The following is a 10,272-nucleotide window of genomic DNA, read 5'->3' as shown; positions in this document are numbered from 1 at the left end:
GAATACATGAATATAAGTTCTTTGGTTTATCTCATCCATCCCACTGGCCCCCTTCCTCTGAGGTTTGTCAGCATGAACCATACTCCTTTCTATGTCTCTGGGTCTCTTTTTTTCTGTTCATTATATTCCACAAATAAGTGAGATCATGTGGTATTTGTTTTCTTTATTGCGATCTTGAGTCCATTGAAATAATACAAATATTGTATTTTTAGTTCTACAAGTTTTATTTGGCCCTTTGATTTCTTTCTTGAGGCTTTGAATTTTTTTATTCTTTCAAGAAAGTTCATAGTTGCTCATTGAACCCTTTTTTATGATGGCTGCTTTAAAACCCTTGAGAGATAATGCCAACATCTGTGACATCTCTTAGACATCAGTTGTCTTTTGGCATTTAAGTTGAGAATTTCCTGGTTCTTGTTATGAATATTTTGTTGTATTGGGGCAATCTATGTGTTATATTATGAGACCCTGGATATTTTAAATATATTCTATTCATCAGGCTTCTGATATCACAGCAATGAGAGAAGTAGAGTTGCTCTTTCATTACTGATGGGTATGGAGTAGAAATTCTGGTCTTCTACTCAGCCTTCTTTGACACCTTAGTTAAGTGGTGTTTCCTTATTGTTGATCAGAGGTGGACTTTTCAGCTCTTCACTAGGCCTCTGATGACACCACCCCAGCTGGGAGTAGTGGCACCATTTCACTGATCCCCATGCAGCCTCCACTGGGAAGATGCCTTGTTACTCAAGGATGGTAGTGAATGTTCTGGTTTCTCATTCATCCTCTACTGATGGTAGTAGGGAAATGAAAGGAGTGCCTTGTTATCATTGGGTAAGGGTGGAATTCCAGCACCCCTTAACTAGGCCTCTACTTAAACCATGGAGTAATGATTATTATCACAAGGCAGTGATAAAAGTCCCCACCACCATTTGGTATTCTTTGATACCACCCTGGCCTAATTACAGCAGGTTGTAAAGGCATAAGTCTTGGATCCCCACACTGCCTTTACTGATAAGAATGGTATGGGACTACAGTGATTTCCATAATCAAGAAAGTTATTATGTAGAAGGTTTCTGTCTTGCTAGGCTGCCTCTTTCTTTATCATTTGGCTGGAGGTAACAGGTTCTTTTGGAGGGGCTTTGTTGGTCTGTGCTCATTGGTGTTTCTGTTTTTCTGGCTTTTCTCTCACCCAAGCTGAGATATATGCAGTAAGAAGAAAACCCAAAGAACTCACTGCTGTATTGTTCATCAGGTTATGTAATCCTTAGATGGTCTACATTCTTCTCTCCACAACTCAGGGCCTTCTCATTTTATATATGTATACTTCAGGGACAGAGAATGTGAGGGACAGAGAAATGCATCTATTCCTCTTTGATCTGGGACCTTAAGCCTTTATTTTTTCTAAGGATGTGGCTTGATTTCACAGCCTGCAGACTCTACCCAGGAAGCATATTTGAAGTATATAATTTTATACCTAAATCTGTAATTGGGATGACTAGTAGAAGATCATTTAATACAGATTAGGAAGAACACCAGTTTCAATCTCAAATGGCAAAGAGTTAAGTTTAAAAGAAGGAAAACCAGTAGTCCTATGGAGGCTCCTCTCTTGTCTTCTGCCTACAGATGGAGAAGGAAGAAACAGGCAGTTAGGGTTTTCAAAAGAGCCTTTTAGTAGAGTAAATAGATTACTCATGACTATAAGGAAAGTGATTAGTAGGATAATTTTTCTATATGGAAGAGGTTCTCAGTCCTGGCTACTCATTAGTATTACTTGGAGAGATTTTAAAAATCCTATGTCCAGCTGTACTCTAGAACAATTAAGTCAAATCTCTAAGGATGAGGTTTATGCATCAGTGTTTTTATAACACCTCAGGTGATTCAAGTATAAAGCCAAGGTTCAGAATTACTGCTATAGGAATTTTTTTTACTGAAGTAGGAAAGTTTAACTAATGTGAATAAGAAACACATATCTTATAAGACAATGTGGAAGTAGAATTAAAAAATAGATTAATCAGTGATTGTCAACAACTATGGCTTCACAGAAAAAAAGTTTTAATCAAGCCCACGTCTTTTAAATTTTTTTTAAAATTGATTTTAGAGAGAGAAGAAGGGAGAGGGAGAGAGAGAGAGAGAGAGAGAGAGAGAGAGAGAGAGAGAGAGAGAAACATCGATGAGAGACAACATCAATTGGCCACCTCCTGCATGTCCCCCCAGCTGGGAATTTGGCCCACAATGTGGGCATGTTGTCCTGACTGGGAATTGAACCAGTGACCTCTTGGTGCATAGGTTCATGCTCAACCACTGAGCCACACTGGCCAGGCAAGCTCAGGTCTCTCAATCTTTATCTATATCCATTGTTCAGTATAATGTAATATTATTTAATGTTGTTACTGATTTACTACTTTAACTAATAGATCTGGTTTTACAGACACCTTAAATGAGCAGAAAAGTACACTGTGACCTATGTTTCCTTTTTGTTCCTACTTATGAGCTTACTTTCTCAGATGCAGCTGAAAATAATTCCTATTGGCATATTTAGTAAAAATTTAGTTAAACTGACAGGGGATTAAAAACAGTTGATTCCGAAAGGGTGGAAAACTAGTAAAGTTCATAAGTTAAACAATTAATCAAGCCTTTGGTATTCACTCAATTGTGTTCTAGTCACCATTTCAGGTTATCTTAGTTGTCCTTTCTCTTCTTTGAGATTTCCTGCTATCAAAAGTGAGTCCACAATAAAGCCATATCTTGTATGGTTATTGCACATCAGTGTTGGAAGGCTCTTAGAGATCACTGAGTTCGATTTCCTTTGTGCACCAGGGGGAAAATGAGGTCAAGAAAAAGGTTTTACTCCAGCTAATGAATGATGGAGGTAAAATAAGAACTCAGATATTTAATGTGCTCTTTCAGTGATACCATTGTGGCCAAGGAGGTAGCTATCAATGTGGTTTTTCTGATTATATGGGAATGATTATAATATCATGAGATAATAGTAATTTTATACTACTATGTGATACTTAGAAACTGCTAGGGAGACTCTCAGATGTAGCCTTCCAAGTTGGTAACAAGAAGAATTTAGTGGGTCTGTCTTAGGGAGGCAACTGTGACATAGAGGGAAGAGCTTGTGCCTCGGAGTCAGACAAACCTGGGATAGAATTGTAGCACATTATTTACTGTTTTATAACCATGGGACAATCATTAAATCTATCCAAGCTTCATTTCCTTCTCTGGGAAAATGAAGGATTTAGTGAGCACTACCATGTAGGAACATCATATACCACCTAGATAGCACATCGTACCAAGGATAGAATGAGACAAAATATGAAAGTAAGATAGCACATAAAAGATAAGCACTAAATATTAATTGTGTTTTCCTCTTCTCTTTCACTGAACTATAACTTAGGTAAGAGATGTTAAAGAAGGGAATTTGCTGGTACTAGAACCCCCCCACACACAAAAGGCTTTAGGGATGATAGTCCTGTGACTGGGCAGCTGACCTCACTGGGGATCCATTTTGTCTAGGAAGGCAGTATCTGAACCACCAACACACAGGCACGCATAGGGTTTCTAAGGCCTTAAAAGGCTAACTACTTGGTGCACAGAACCTTGCCAGTCGGGTGAACATAAACTGAAAGAGCTTCATACCAGCCCAGAAATATGCAATAATTCTTAGTCCAAAAGAATCCCCTGTCTGAAAGTTTGATGACTTTTTACTTTAATTCATCTGTTCACAGAGCTCTGGTTTCTCCATGTGTTTCTTGGTACTGAGTTTATTGCCCTTTGACTGACATGAGGACTTCAAAACAGACAAGAACTACCCATGTGCTAACCCTTCCTGTGACTTTATCACCATCCATAAATTAGAGGGTTAAATCTCTCCCACTGTACCAAATTCAAAAAATTTTGAGGAAGAATGGAAAGCCTGGTTGGGCAAAAATTTTGTTTCGTTTTTCTGACAGAGGCATAATAGATTCACCACAAGCCCCAGCCTCTTACTGCTAGATAATTCCCAGTTACTTCTCCCCCATTCTGTGGTGGCCCTTCTTCAATGAACTCCTCCACAGCCTGTGATTGTATCTCCCAATATCTCTTTTTCTTACTTACCCTTGAAGATGTAGTGACTTTCTTTATTCTTCCTTCTTTGGTCTGAGTGACACCTTCTAAGTCTTCTTTCTCTAAGTTCCTTCTAGATACATCCTTTCTCTCTTTCTCTGAAGTTATATAGAGATCTCAAAATGAAGAAAACTGGATAGGAAACAAATTACATCTTTCTTTCATCCTGAATTAAGTAAACTGAGTGGTGTGGGGAGGGGAGAGAAGACTGAGATTGTTTCTGGCAAAGCAGGTGTTCAGAAAGTAATCAAATTGGTAAACCAGCACCAGTCTACCAGAGATCAGTAATCATAGTTTTTTATTTGTTTTAAACAGCTTTATTGGGGTATATTTTACATATTACAAAATGTATCCATTTAAAGTGTACATTTAAATTTTTATTTACTTTACAGAGTGCTGGAGCCATTGTTGTAACTCAATTTTTTAAACATTTTATTTTTACTTTATTTTTGTTACAGATGTTTCTCCTTTTTTACCCCATTGACACCATCCTCTCCAACCCCCTGTCCCATCCCTGGCTTTGTTGTCCATGCCCATTGGTTATGCATACATGCATATAAGTTCTGTGGTTTATCTCTTCCCACCCCCACCACCCCCTATTCTGAGGGTTGTCAGTCTGTACCCTACTTCCGTGTTTCTGGGTCTACCCTATTCATTTTCATCCCCAAATAAGATTCCTCATGCTTATTTACATTCAATCTATTTTCTCTCCTTCAGCCCCAGGCAATCACTAATCTATGTTCTGTATCTATTAGCTTGTCATTATGGACATTTTATATAAATGGAATCACATAACATGTGGGCTTATGTATCTGACTTTTTACTTAGCATTCTTTGAGGTTCATCTTTGACATACTTTGTGTGAGTTCAATCCTTTTTATTACTGAATAGTATTTCATTTTATGTATATAGAGCAATTTATTTATCTATTTATCAATTGATAGACATTTGTGTTTACACTTTATGTTTCTATTAATATTTGTATAAAAGTGTTGTATGGGCACATGTTTTTAATTATCTTGGGTATACACTTAGGAGTGGAATTACTAGATCATATAGTAACTCTAACTTTAACTTTAGAGGAACTGCAAGACTGTTTTTTAAAATTGGGTGAACTATTTTACAGTCCCACCAGCAAAGTAGGAGTGTTCCCATTACTCCACATCCTTGCAAACTGGTGTTGTTGTCAGTATCACATATTAGGAAACTTGATTTTACTAGCTTTTAAATGAGGCTATAGTAAAACACAACATTCAAAGTTAAATAGTATCTCTTTAGGTGGTTCCTTGAATCCAATGATATTGTAAACAGAAACACAGACTCTGAAATGGCAAGAGAGAACTCTTAATAATTATGTAGATGGTATAGATAAAATATGCTTATATTTTTAAGACTATTATGATCCAAATAAAAACACAGATGTGCACAAATTCCTAGAGATTTTAGAGACCTCAGTAGACATGTGTGCATTCCTCTTAGGGTCAGGAAACTATTTAAGAGGTAGTAGTTTAGAACACAAAAATTTCCACTATATCTATAGCCCAGATGAGAAAATAAATTTTATGAATAATTAAAAATATAGAAAGAGAGCTTGGATATAGCCCAGATCTCTTGGGTGACAAGTCACTGGATCCCACTACTTGTGTTTCATCCACTGACAAGAAACACGTTACCTTGTTGTACTCATTGAGCAAAGACACACCAGCCGAATGATGGGCCTTGGTTCTTTGAAAGTAGAGGATTAAACACAGTATTTTGATGTATTTATGTTTATTGGCTAATATAAAATATTTCCAGAGTATCAGAAACAACACACAAGTCTATTAGTAGCCACACATGCATATGGCTCAAGATTTAACAAAATTTTATGAATATTCAATTTACAAGGAAAAACGTAATTAAGATTTATGTATATTCAATGTAAAATACCAAAGACCTTGTTAGTGAGGCAGGCAGGAATTAAGAGGCACAAGAGATTATCTTCCCAGTATAGTAGTGTGGTATGTTGCAGAAAGAGTGCTGCAGTATTGACACTCTTACCTAGCCTGGGTCTGAGAACCTCAGAGGAGAAAGTTGCTCTCCCAGACTTATCCCTGTCAAAATTCAAATCAGAGTGTACAGAGGGAAAAAAATAGTGAACCAAAAAAAACCAAACTCATTCCCAAGAAACACTTCTACTCTCTTACAAACAAAAACAACTTTATTTTGCTGGTTCAAATATAGAGAACTTAACTATTATCTAGAATCAGGGGTATGTTGAAAACATTTCTATTAAGTATCTTTTGTGTTTCCACTGACCAATAACTCCCAAGTAGAAAAGACACATAAAAGCAAGATGCTGAAACAAAGATGCTCACACTTTGAAAGCAATGGAAAGGAAATCTTTTAAAGCATTCTCAAAGAGCAAACACTTGACTGTGACATTTGCCATGGACAAATAGCAATTTTATTTTATTTTTCTTTATTGATTTTAGAGAGGGAGGAAGGGAGAAGGAGAGAGAGAAAGAAACATTAATGAGAGAGAACATCAATCGGCCACCTCCTGCATGCCCCCCACTGGGGATTGGGCCTACAACCTGGGCATGTGCCCTGACTGGGAATCAAACCAGTGACCTCTTGGTGCATAGGTCAACACTCAACCACTGAGCCATACCACCCGGGCCCAAACAGCAATTTTAAAGAAGAAATACATACTTTACTTTACCTCTACTCAAAAAACTTTAAAAAGCAAAAAAACCCTTTATTTCCATATTCCAATTGCCAACTCCAATTTTTGAACTTCAAAAAGAAAGTTAGAAACATAGTGATTCTGTGCATAGCTTGGGATGGCCACACAATATTCATAACATAAAGACCTTGCTCGTAGCTGACATAACTGTGAACTGAGGTAGCCCCAACATACAAGACTGGTGTCTTCATTGCTGCAGCAAAAGTCAGTACTAGGAAGCTATTTAGGTCTGGGTATTCCAGCCAATAAATTTGCTGTCTTGGGTGGGATTCATACTGAACTCTGTAGTGATTATGCTTATGAACACTCTTTTGGGGGATTTTGCTACATGACTGCTGGTTTTTCTGCAATGGTGCCCCCAGTGCCACTAGGATAACTATACCACCCTTAATGTAGTTGTTAAGGGAAGCCTTGAGTAGTGGAGAAGGCCCTGGGCTAGGAATCAGGAGACCTGGGCCAGACTGCCCTCTGGCCTGATAAGCCATGTATCTAATGTGAGCTAGTTTCCTCTACTTTAAAAGGGATATAATAACCCCTTATTCAGGGGTTTATGAGGATGAAATGAGACTATGGGTTTAAAAGGGCTTTTAAATTATAAAGTCTAGAGCAGGTGGTGAAAAGGGAGGGCTGGCTGTGTCATTTTATCATTATATTATTGTTATTATTACTGTGTCACAATCACTATTTTTCCCATAGAGCAGCAGTGTTAGACTTGGACTTTAACTATTGCAAGGAACATTGTGACCTTTGAACATCTAAGGCCTGCTTAAGCTGAAGCATCTTCTGTTTGGATACCAGTTCTTACCCTACCAAAAAGTGTAGACATGACTAATTAAAGCCAGTGAGATCAGAATAAAGTGTCCCAGAAAGAAACAGAGAACTTAAAGGTCAAGGCCCAAACCCTTGGCTGACACATATTTGTTAATACATGTGTGAGGCCAGGCTGCTTGATGCACACTTATAATTTTAGTTGCTTTTAATCCCTAGTCAAGTGCAATGAGGCATTTTGATTTTCTCTCAGTGTTCTTTTAGCACCCTGATGAATGGGGTTGCCCAAAGGGTACTTAGTCAGCATTTATAGAGAGACTGTTCCCAAATAAGCATTTACTATGACCATGTAAACAGAGGTTTTGCTTAGAGAGCATTCCTTTTCCAGGGCTAGGACCTTGTGATGGTTCATGTACTTAATTAACCAACAGGTACTTGTGGGGCTGGAAGTAGCTATAGAAGCTTCAGAAAATCAACCAAATAATAAAAAGAATACAGCCTCCATGGAGCTTGTTCTTCCCTGATATTGGGATGCTAAAGCCAAAACACTTCAGAAAGAATCAAATGGAAAGGGGTGGTGAGAGAGCTGGGATTCAATTAACATGTCAAATAGAAAGAGGAAGTAGAGTTCCTTTCTTCACCCCACTCACTGCCCCTAAATGGATGAGGGAATATCTTTGGGGGACTGCTGAAAGGTAGTTTTCAGAAACTAGGGCCCAGTGGGAAGGTCACCTTGGCTCAGATTTGTTCTGTAAGGTTCCAAGAGAGCAAATCCCAGTCCTGCTCCCTGATGGGGGTAGAGAGTTACAGCACCTCAAATAAAAAGTAGAGGCCCAGGAGATGAACAAGGAAATTGCTTGTCCTGCCCTCTGCTGCAATGTGGGACCATTGTTATTTTAAACACGCATAAGAGCTTTCAGCTAAGCCGGGGACAGGGTGGGGGTGGGGTGGGGAGGGGGGTGCCAATGGGGTAAAAAAGGTAAAATATCTGTAACAAAAAAATAAATAAAAAATTAATAAAAAAAATTATAGTTTTGCATAAAGCCAAATATTTTCTCTTTCTATACGAACTGAATCCAATTTATAAACAATTGACATAAAATTTTCTTTATTAAAATATCCTATTATCTCTACAGAAATGATATAAGAATGCATTCCTACAATCTAAATTTTTGTTTAAATCTTAGTATTGAAATAATACCAAATAAAACAATGCAGAAATATTAAAAAAAAGAACTTTCAGCTGACCCAGGGAGTATAGTGAGTCTAGAGGGATCTAGAAGAAGGCAGAGGAAACGTTATAGGTTATAGGAGGTAAGAGCTTCAGAGAGAGAAGAGCAAGCACGCAAACAAAAACAAAAAACAAGCAAAGTCCTTTCCATTCTGGATGAAGATGACATAATGTGCTATGTTTCAGTGGAAGACTTCTTCATCAACATTTGACTATGGGGCTAGCTGCTTTTCTTGGTAGTGGGGATGAACTATCTTAATCAATCTCCTAAGTCTTTTTGCTATGTTTTTCTATGCTCCTCAGTGATCTTTTAAGGGCTATTTAGGCAGTAGAGAAAAATAACCAGTGCCCTTCAATACTGCTGCTTGTCCCTCTGCCATACCAAGAGCAGTTTCTGTTCTACATTCCCTTTCTTGGTCTCTACTATCAGCTTTGGGATCCACACTTGTCTATGGGGGTGGGTATGTGGGGCAAGCTGCCTTTCCCAAATAAGAACTGCTTTGGGTAAGTTACTACTCCTGTCTGGACTTCAGTTTCCTGTTATTTAAAACAGGCAAAATATATGAATATACTTTCCTAGACTGTAAAAGACTTAAGTATTATAACTATCAGATTTGCTCAAATAACAGCTGGAAGAGGTCTTTAGAGATGGGATAATTGCCCCCTGCCTACCTCCAAATAAAGTTAAAGTCTCAAGTCTTCATCAAACTAAGATTAGAGACTCTTAAATTGAACCAAGGAATATAGACGGGTAGGGGTCAAACGGGATGAGTGCTCCTACTGGTTCCAGCATTTATCTTTTCTCTTCACACCCCAGGGGCAAAAGGAGAAAGACAAGTAGAAAGAATCTTGTCTAACCTCGAAGCCCTTCTTTTTGATCCTTTGAGAGTCAGTGCTGAAAGGAAAGTCTCTTAGCTTCCCACTGGGGTCAGACCTCACAGAGAATGTACACCCAGGTTGACTACAAGGTGGGGTGGGAGAGCTGGTGGGAAAGGGAGAGGATAGGCTTGGTATGATGGGAAAGGACATTACCTCATTCACATCCAGGCATAATAACCTTATTTGTCTCCATCATTTTTCTTTCCAAAGAGAGTTGTTTTCTGGAACAGATATGCCAGAAAACCAAAAGTGCTCCTACTCCAAAATACTGTCTTTCAGAAAATGAAGATTTCAAGATTTTGGAGAGCCCCCTAGACTTGCTATTTACCCCTACATCACTAAGTAACGTAAGGCCAGTCATTTTTCATCTCTCACCTGTCAACTGTGGATTGTAACCCTTGCCTTGCCCACCTTAGGGTCTGTGTAAAGGTCCAATGAGATGATGGCACCTTGCAAACTGCAAAGTGCAACATCCATATATGTAGTAAATTGCAGTCTTCCCCTCCAGGGTAACAGTCTCCTATATCTAGATTTTTTTTTCTTTTTTACAAATTAAGTC

Source organism: Molossus molossus, unplaced genomic scaffold (genome assembly GCF_014108415.1).
Source record: "Molossus molossus isolate mMolMol1 unplaced genomic scaffold, mMolMol1.p scaffold_m16_p_2, whole genome shotgun sequence".
NCBI classification, from domain to species: Eukaryota; Metazoa; Chordata; class Mammalia; order Chiroptera; family Molossidae; genus Molossus; species Molossus molossus.
The sequence above is the reverse complement of the archived record's forward strand: the minus strand, read 5'-3'. Positions refer to the sequence as shown.